This window comes from Malania oleifera, chromosome 2 (genome assembly GCF_029873635.1).
Source record: "Malania oleifera isolate guangnan ecotype guangnan chromosome 2, ASM2987363v1, whole genome shotgun sequence".
Classification (NCBI taxonomy): domain Eukaryota; kingdom Viridiplantae; phylum Streptophyta; class Magnoliopsida; order Santalales; family Ximeniaceae; genus Malania; species Malania oleifera.
Genome location: NC_080418.1, coordinates 60569174 through 60579305, shown reverse-complemented (window position 1 = coordinate 60579305; position 10132 = coordinate 60569174).

Below are 10132 nucleotides of genomic sequence, written 5' to 3'. Positions count from 1 at the left end.
AAATACCCAATCTCCCATGTCAAACTCTAACTCCCGGCAATGAGAATCAACATAGCTTTTCTACCGACTCTGAGCTATACCGATTCTGTCTTTAATAAGTCAGACCTTATCGTATGCCTGCTGCACCAACTCTATTCCCAATACTCGCCTTTCTCCCACTTCATCCCAGTATAATGGAGAACGACACCTCCTACCATATAAAGCCTCGTACGGTGCTATCCCAATGTTGGCCTGATAGCTGTTATTGTACACAAACTCGACCAGTGGTAAATACTGGGTCCAACCACCCCCAAAATCCAGCACACATGCATGTAGCATATCCTCAAGTATTCGTATTGTCCTCTCTATCTGCCCATCTATCTGAGGATGAAAAGTGGTGCTAAATACTAACTATGACCCTATAGCCTCTTGAAAGTTCCTCCAAAACTGTGAAGTAAATCAGGGGTCTCGGTCTGAGACTATAGATACTGGCACACCATTAGAGTGCAATATCTCTTGAATGTATAATTCTGTCAGTCTGTCTATAGAATAGTTGAATTTGATGGAAATGAAGTGAGTAGTCTTCATTAATTGATCCACGACCACCTAAATAGCATTTTGTCCTTGTTGCGCTCGCGATAGCTCTGTTACAAAATCCATAGAGACGTGATCCCATTTTCACTCAGGAATGTAGAGTGGCTGCAATTGCCCCATGGGCCTCTGGTGCTCAGCCTTTATCTGCTGGCACATCAAGCACTGCTTTACAAATTTAGCAATTTCCTTCTTTATGCCGCTCCATCAAAAGGATTCCCATAGATCCCGATACATTTTAGTACTACCTGGATGTACAATGTATAGAGATCTGTGAGTCTCCTCCAAGATAACTCTCCTGATCTAAGCATCTGTAGGAACACATAATCTAGTACGAAACCGTAAAGCTCCATCATCTGATATACTAAACTCCTTTTCCTGCCCGTTTTGCACTTTTTCTATCAACTCTACTTGTTTTGGATCAGTTTTCTGAGCAGCTTTAATCCTTTCTTGCAATGTAGGCTATAACACTAGGTTGACAATGAATGCTTAGTGATCACCCTTTATTAGCTCCATGCCTAACCTCTCCAAATCCATCTGGATAGGGTGCTAAATCTCCACTGCTGATACTGTTGCTCCTACTATTTTCCTACTTAGTACATCAGCCACCACATTTGCTTTCCCTAGATGGTTGCTGATAGTACAATCATAGTCTTTAATAAGTTCCAACCATCTTCTATGCCGCATATTCAAATCTTTCTGGGTGAATAAATACTTTAAGCTTTTATGATCAGTGAAAATCTCACATTTCCCACCATAAAGATAGTACCTACAGATCTTCAGTGCATGGACCATTGTAGCTAACTTTAGATCATGCACAGGGTAATTCTTTTCATATTCTTTAAGCTATCTAGATGAATAAGCAACGACTCTTCCATGCTGCATTAACACACATCCAAGTCCCTTCAAAGATGCATCACTGTATATCACAAATCCTTCTTCCCCTAATGGAATAAACAATACCGATGCCGAGACCAACCACCGCTTTAACCCCTTAAAGCTCTGTTCACATTCATTGGTCTAATCAAATTTCATGTTCTTTCTCATCAGTCGTGTCAGTGGACCTGATAATCTGGAGAAGTCATCCACAAAACACTAGTAGTACCCTGCCAGACCTAGGAAGCTTCTGACCTCTTAAACATCCACTTGGCCTTACCTAGCTCACCACTGCCTCAATTTTACTTGGGTCAATTGATATACCACCCCTGGAGATCACATGCCCGAGGAAAGTATCCTACCTCAACCAGAATTCACATTTCTTCAATTTCGCATAAAGCTTCTTTTCTCTTAATACCTGCAATACCAGCCTCAAATGTTGCTCGTGCTTTTCAAAATTCCTTAAGTAGACCAAGATATCATCTATAAAAACCACAATGAACTGGTCCATGTATTGATGGAACACCCGATTCATAAGATTCATAAATACTATTGGTCCATTAGTCAACCCGAATGGAATTACCAAGAACTCGTAGTGGAGTTTTGTTGTTTTGGACATGTAGAAGCTTGCCTCCACCGTATACTAGGCCCCTGTTATTTTTAGGTGACCATTCCTTGCTACCTTCAATGCCTTGATTATTTTTCAAATCAGAGTACTTCAGCTCATGTTTGGAAATATGACATTGGAGATGAACGTGTTCAATTCGTGATGCGCAACAGAGACTGAATCCAACCATGAAGGGTATCGACCCTTCAATTTGCACTCATAACATCTTTCTAGAAGGAGACGCTAGACCAATTTGTGATGCGCAACAGAGACTGAATAAAGCCATGAAGGAGGTGGTAAAGAAAGAAGTGCTGAAATTATTAGCTATTGACATCATCTATTTGATCTCCGACGGCAAGTGGGTAAGCCTGACACAGGTAGTTCTAAAAAAATTATGTTTGACTGTCATTGAAAATGCTAATGGAGAGTTGATCCCATTTAGGAAAGTAACAGGTTGGAGAATGTGCATTGATTATATTAAATTGAATTCAATTAGTCGAAAAGATCACTTCCCATTACCATTCCTAGATCAAATACTCGAAAATGTAGTTGGTGATGCCTTTTACTATTTTTTGGATGGATTTTTTTGGTTATTATCAAATTGCTGTAGCACCTAAGGATCAAGAGAAGACTACCTTCACTTTTCCCTTTGGTACTTTCGCCTTTCGCAGAATGTCATTCGGTTTATGCAATGCACCTCTTACTTTCTAGCGCTGCATGATGAGTATTTTATTTGATATATTAGATGATATGTGTGAACTTTTCATGGATTTCTTTTCTATGTTTGGTAAGTCCTTTGATATCTGTCTGAAAAATTTGACTGCTATTATGAAAAGACGTGAAGAAAAGAATTTTCTTTTGAATTGGTAAAAATGTCAATTTATGGTAAGTAGTGGTTTAGTACTTGTTCGTTTGGTTTTTGAGCGTGGTATAGAGGTTGACAGGGTCAAAGTAGAGCTGATTTCCCAGTTAAATATCCCTAAGACATTAGGGATATCCGTTCTTTCCTTGGTCATGCCGGCTTCTATAGGCGTTTCTTTCAGGTCTTTAGTAGCATTGCTAAATCACTATGTACTTTATTGCAAAATGAAACTGAATTTTTGTGGACTGATGAATGACAATAGGCTTTTGAAACACCGAACAAACATTTGACTATTGCACCCATTATGCAACCTCCTAGGTGGCACCTGCCATTTGAAATCATGACTAATGCTAGTGACTTCACTTTTGGTGCCGTTTTAGGTCAAGGGTCGATAAAAAGCCATTTGTCATCTATTATGCGAGTCGTACTTTAAATGATGCTCAGAAAAATTATACAACCACTGAAAAATAATTGTTGGCTATTGTGTTTGCTTTAGAAAAATTTCATTCTTATGTCATTGGGTCACCCGTCATTACTTTTGCTGATCACTCTACTTTGAAATATTTGTTGGCAAAGAAGGATGCTAAACCTAGGTTGATTCATATGGATTCTACTTCTTCAAGAATTTGACATCACCATTCGAAATAAAAAAAAAAGAAGTAGAAAATGTTGTAGCTGACAATTTCTCTCGTCTCTAGCTACCTAATGTGTATGTATCTCTTTCTTCTTTAAATGATGATTTTCCCGATGAGCGTCTTTTTGCAGTGTCATGCACTTCGTGGTTTGCTGATATTATGAACTACCTTGTCATCGACTGAATGCCAGAACATTGGTTAACCCAGGATAAGCGTAAGTTCCTTGCGGAGGTACGATATTATTATTTTGACAACCCATATATGTTTAAATACTGCTGTTGGAATTGGTGTATTCCTAAGAGAGGGGGTGAATTGAGATTTTAAAACTTTTCCTACGTTATGTTCAAATCAACAAGCAATATAGCTCAACCTAGAGTCTATCTAAACAAACCAATTACCCAACAAGAAATTAACTAAGCAAATAATCAAAGCAAATACAACAGGCTCAGTTTATCCCAATCATTCACAATATTTAAATCGTGCACACATTAATAATTAATTAAATATAAGCATATATGTGCGGGAAATTAAAATGCAAGAATTTAAAAGAAGACACAAGATATGTTATTAGGATTTGACCAATCCTGCTTATGTCTCAGCCTTAAGCTAACAAGCAAGAGTATTCCACTATGCTTGCTCACTTGCGGGTGGAGCAGCACCTAATACAACACCTAACAGGATGGTGCACCTAGTTCTCTTAACTGGGTCTGAACCAGTCCAGGACTATTCACAGGGCTAGTGTCCCTCTTTCGACAACCCATCGGAAATACAACAGATAATCAGTAATTTTTATACAAACATATGCTTCTAATACAAGCTGATGTGTAAAATATAAAGCTCAAACTCACACATGATATGAAATAATTGCTCAAGTGAGTATGTGATTTTCTCAAAATACCTTATGCAATCTTTAAGCTAGATGTATATAATACAACACTTCAAAAATTCAAACCCTAATAAAATTGATTTTCTCCCAAAAATATCTTTCAAATAAAGTACAGGAGAACCTAGGGTTTTGGCTCAAAAAATATTTTTGCAAGCACAAGCATGTGAACCTTTGAATCTTGCAATGGATGTGCAAGATTTACAAGCAACGAAAATATTTCTCCACCAAAAATATTTATCAAAGAATAATGTGGGAGGAACTTGAAGAACACTCTCAAAATATGATATCAATATGAATAAGATATGAGAGTTAAAAGATATTAGATTTGTAAAACAAATGCCTAAAAGAATGCTTAAAATAAATCTCTCTTGAAAGATTCTCAATGTAATAAGTATAGGAGAGTATAAAGGAATGAAAAATCAAAAATATTTTAGGAGGGTTTTCAATCTAATCTTATGTTTAAACTTGAGTAATGAGGGGGTATATATAGAGTTGGGAGGATTTTTGTTCGTTAAGGACATTTTAGGGATTTTAGAAAATTTTTAATTAATTTTTACTCCTAATTACTGCGGTTAATTTTTGGTAACCTAAAAGTTTCATGCGCTTGACCCTTGGTTTTGGCTGCCCGAGCAGATACATGAAGAAAATTGTATTTTTCACGTTTGGGTAGCCAAGGACAGGTTTGGGTGGCTAAACTAGGCAATTTTCCAACCTACTTGAGGTTCGGTCACCTGATCAGAAGTTTGGTTTGCCGAACTTTAATATTCGATCGCCCTAGGTGAATTTGAACATGAAATTTAAGCGTCCGACGAGGGTGGAAAAGTTAGTATTATAAGTTCGGTCGACTGTTCATTCCAGTTTAGTCACTTGAAGTCAGGTTAACAATTTGGCTGTCCCTACGTTTAGTCGACCGCGCTGTTTTCAACGCCAATGGTTCGATCACCCGAAACCCTAACACTTTAAACACCGAAGTCATATATTTTGCCCCTGAATGCATAGATGGTATTGGGGATTATCCTAAATGCTTGTTCAAGGACCTAGTGTCTTTCTAAGGTGGTTTTGAGCTTATGGATCCTACATTCATGATATGCATAAGTAATTACAAACTTTGACTTAATAAATATTACAGACCCGAATAAAAATGAATATAAAATACAAGTGTTAAAAATTTTGGGTTTTCATTTCCCTTCAAGTCTTTATACAACACCATATGACTTTTCCAATACATACGAGACTGATCCTACACACAAACTCAGCAAACATTAAATACCAAGGTATTTGTCATAATCAAAACGGGATATGACCTATAAGGTAAAAAATCTCCCTCTTTTTGATGATGACAAATACAATATGCAAAGTGGGTATAGCCATGAAAAGCTCCTCCTGAGAATATGCATAAAGGAAATTTAAAGTACAAGCATTTACCCAATTACCTAGTTTTGCCTACTTCTCCCCCTTTTAGCAACAGCGAAAAGGGTGGCCGAGATAGAAAAGATTGGAGCAAATAAGCAAGTAATGGATAAAGACCATTCAAATACAAAATATAGTTTTGGAAATATTTTTTAAAAAATTCGGCAACCAAAATAGAAAAGATTGGAGCAAATAAGCAAGTAATGGATAAAGACCATTCAAATACAAAATATAGTTTTGGAAAGATTTTAAAAAAAATTTCGACAACATGTCCTTTGAAAATGAAGTATTTACCAAAAAGAATATCTATATTTCAATGACCTAACTGAGTTCAACATATAATATACCATAATTTACATCACTTATCACAAACAATCTAGTATGGATCAATAAGCGTTACTTTCAGAATCCAAAAAGATAATATAATCATGCAACGTATAATGAAGATAATCTCACAAAGTATGAAGTATAATAATGATTGATGTGAGAGAATGTTTAAGTTTTCAGAGCTGTATTTTTCTAGGTTAAGTGACTCCTCCTCAGTTTATGCATTCTATCTAATCTTGAAATTTTGAGCTTCATGACTATTAGGATAAAAATTTTAAAACAAGTCACGAATATTTTGAAGCTTATAAAGTAGCAACAAGATAAAAAATTTTCCATTTAAGCTCATATCTTACAAAATAGACTTTAAGAGGAATCTCCATTTGGAAATAATCAACAAGCATTGGGAATTATGTTTGCCAAACAAAATTTTGGGTGAGTCTGAGGAGATAGAATTTTAAAAACAAAAGCTCGCCATTTCAATTTGAAAACCAGACTTGGTTTCAAATAGGAGCATATGAAACATACAAGCCACAGAATTTTGGATTCAAGTTCTGCAAGGTGTTTACAATATACCAAAACAATCCAGAATGAATATAGTCAATAAGCACATAATGTGATGTTCTAGGAATGCAAACACATCTTTGGACTCAAAAGCAACACAATGAAGCAAGTACGTCCATAGAGTATAATTTTTATAAAACAGAATATGTGTGCAATTTGAGATGCGTTTTAGAAAAATTTGAGAAGCATTTCATCTAATAATATAGCCTTTTCCCATAGAAATCTACTTTCAAAATCTGGTTATATCATACAATTCTTAAAGATTTTGCATCATTCAGATGCCATTTAAATACAATGCTTTAAATTGCATAACCAGTAATGAATTCAAAAACATACACAAGTTTCATATGTTACTTGTTAGTTCGAGCAATGTGTATAAGCATGCAAACAATTGAATTCAAGTCAAGTTCAATTTGCGTATGCATCAACTTTTAGCACATGGATTGATTATTTTGGGAAATATCTGACGAAATTCCGACAACATGCCATATGTAAACAGAACATTTCCCATATATGTATCAAGAAGATTCAAGCAAATAGTATAATATTCAATTTAAGCATGCAAGATGCAGGAGGCATCAACAATCAGATAGAATATTCTGAAAGATTTAAAAATGCATGTCATAATGAGATAGATCAAAATAACCTCCATGAAAAGAAAGTAACCATCATCTATATGTAGGTGTGGTGGGTGAAAATGCAGTGCAAAGGCAAAAATAAAAAAAAAAATCATTATTATAGACCCAACAAGTATATGACCAAAAAGTAAAATAAGAGAGGCAACTGATGCTATGTGTATCCTCTAGATCTCACCATCTGCAGGTCCTTCCTCATCATTGCTCACATCCATATGCTCCTCACCTTCATCATTTTCATTTAGATACCTTAGGCGTTCATTGAGGATGTGAAAATTTGCCTCTACGACTGATTCAAACTCCGTAAACTAAGTGTGAAGCTCAGTGTGCTACGCATGGGATGTGGTAGCAAGCTCCCTCATCTCGCTCTACATCGATGCCTTAAATTCATTAAAGGAAGCAGTGAGACTAGTAATGACAACCATGATTTTTGCATTTGAGGGCATGTGAGGCTAATCCTGAGGAGCTTCTAGTGGATCTCCTAATCTCTCTGGAATGGTTGACAACCACATGTTGCCTGTCAATTCATATCGCATCAACTTCATGGTTGTTGAGGAGAAAAAATTTGAGCCCTTCATCTTTTTACACACACCATATGGGGTATATTCCCAAGAGGGGGGTGAATTGGAATTTTAAAACTTTTCCTAGGTTATGTTCAAATCAACGAGCAGTATAGCTCAACCTAGAGCTTGTCTAAACAAATACCAATTACCCAAAAAGAAATTAATTGAGCAAATAATCAAAGCAAATACAACAGGCTCAGTTTATCCCAATCATTCACAATATTTAAATCATTCACACATTTATAATTAATTAAATATAAGTATATATGTGCAGGAAATTAAAGTGTAGGAATTTAAGAACAGACACAAGATATGTTATCGGGTTCGGCCAATCCTGGCTACGTCCCCACCTCAAGCTAACAAGCAAGAGGATTCCACTATGATTGCTCACTTGCAAGTTGAACGACACCTAATACAACACCTTATATGATGGTGCACCTAGTTCTCTTAACCGGGTCTGAACCAGTTCGGAACTATTCACAAGGCTAGTCACTCTCTTTCGAAAGCTCGTCGGGAATACAACAGATAATCAATAATTTTTATACAAAAAAATGCTTCTAATACAAGCTGATGTGTACAATATGAAGCTGAAATATACTCACACATGATATGAAATATAATCTCAAGTGAATATGTGATTTTCTCAAAATACCTTATGCAATCTTTGAGTTAGATGTATATAATACAACACTTTGAAAATTCAAACCCTAATAAAAATGATTTTCTCCCAAATATATTTTTCAAATAAAGTACAGGAGAACCTAGGTTTTTGGTTCAAAGAATATTTTTTCAAGCACAAGCATGTGAGCCTTTGAATCTTGCAATGGATGTGCAAGATTCACAAGCAATGAAAATATTTATCCACCAAAAATATTTTTCAAAGAATAATGTGGCAGGAACTTGAAGAACACTCTCAAAATATGATATGAATATGAATAAGATATGAGAGTTAAAAGATATTTGTTTTGTAAAAAAAATGCCCAAAAGAATGCTTAAAATAAAACTCTCTTGAAAGATTCTCAATGTAACAAGTATAGGAGAGTATAAAGGAATGAAAAAATCAAAAAAAAAATTTAGGAGGATTTTCAATCTAATCTTATGTTTGAATTTGAGTAATGAGGAGGTATATATAGAGTTGGGAGGATTTTTTACCATTTGAAAAATATTAGGGATTTTAGAAAATGTTTAATTAAGTTTTAACCCTAATTACCATTGTTAATTTTTGGCAACCCGAGAATTTCAAGCGCCTGACCGTTGGGTTCGGCCACTCAAACAGACACATGAGGAAAAGTGTATTTTTCATGTTCGGGTGCTCGAGGATAGGTTCGGGTGGCTAAACTAGGTGATTTTCCAACCTGCTTAAGGTTCGCTCGCCTGATCAGAAGTTTGGTCTGTCGAACTTCAACATTCGGTCGCCCTAAGTGAATTTGAACGTGAAATTCGGGTACGCGGGGCTGGTGGAAAAGTCAGCATTATAAGTTCCGTCGACTTAGAAAACTCAGTTCATTTCAATTCGGCTGCCAGAAGCCAAGTCAACAATTTGATTTTCCCTACGTTCGGTTAACCAAGGTGTTTTCAACACCAATGGTTTGATCGCCCGAAACCCTAACACTTTAAAGACCTAAGTCATATGTTTTACCCTTGAATGCATAGATGGTAGTGGGGATTATCCTAAGTGCTTGTGCAAGGACCTAGCGTTTTTCTAAGGTCGCTTTGAGCTTATAGATCCTACATGCATGATATGCATAAGTTATTATAGACTTCAGCATAATAAAAATATTACAGACCCGAATAAAAATGAATATAAAATACAAGTGTTAAGCATTTCGGGTCTTCATTTCCCTTCAAATCTTTATACGACACAATATGATTTTGCCAATACATGCAAGACTTCTCCCGCACACAAACTCGGCAAACATTAAATACCAAAGTATTTGGTATAATCAAAATAGGATATGACCTATAAGGTCAACAATCTCCTCATTTTTTATGATGACAAATACATCATGCAAAAGTAGGTATAGCCATAAAAGGCTCCCCCTGAGAATATGCATAAAGGAAATTTAAAGCACAAGCATTTGCCCAATTACTCAGTTTTGCCTACTTATCCCCCTTTTGGCAACAGCAACAAGGGGCCAAAATAGAAAAGATTGGAGCGGATAGGCCAGTAATGGATAAAGACCATTCAAATACAAAATAT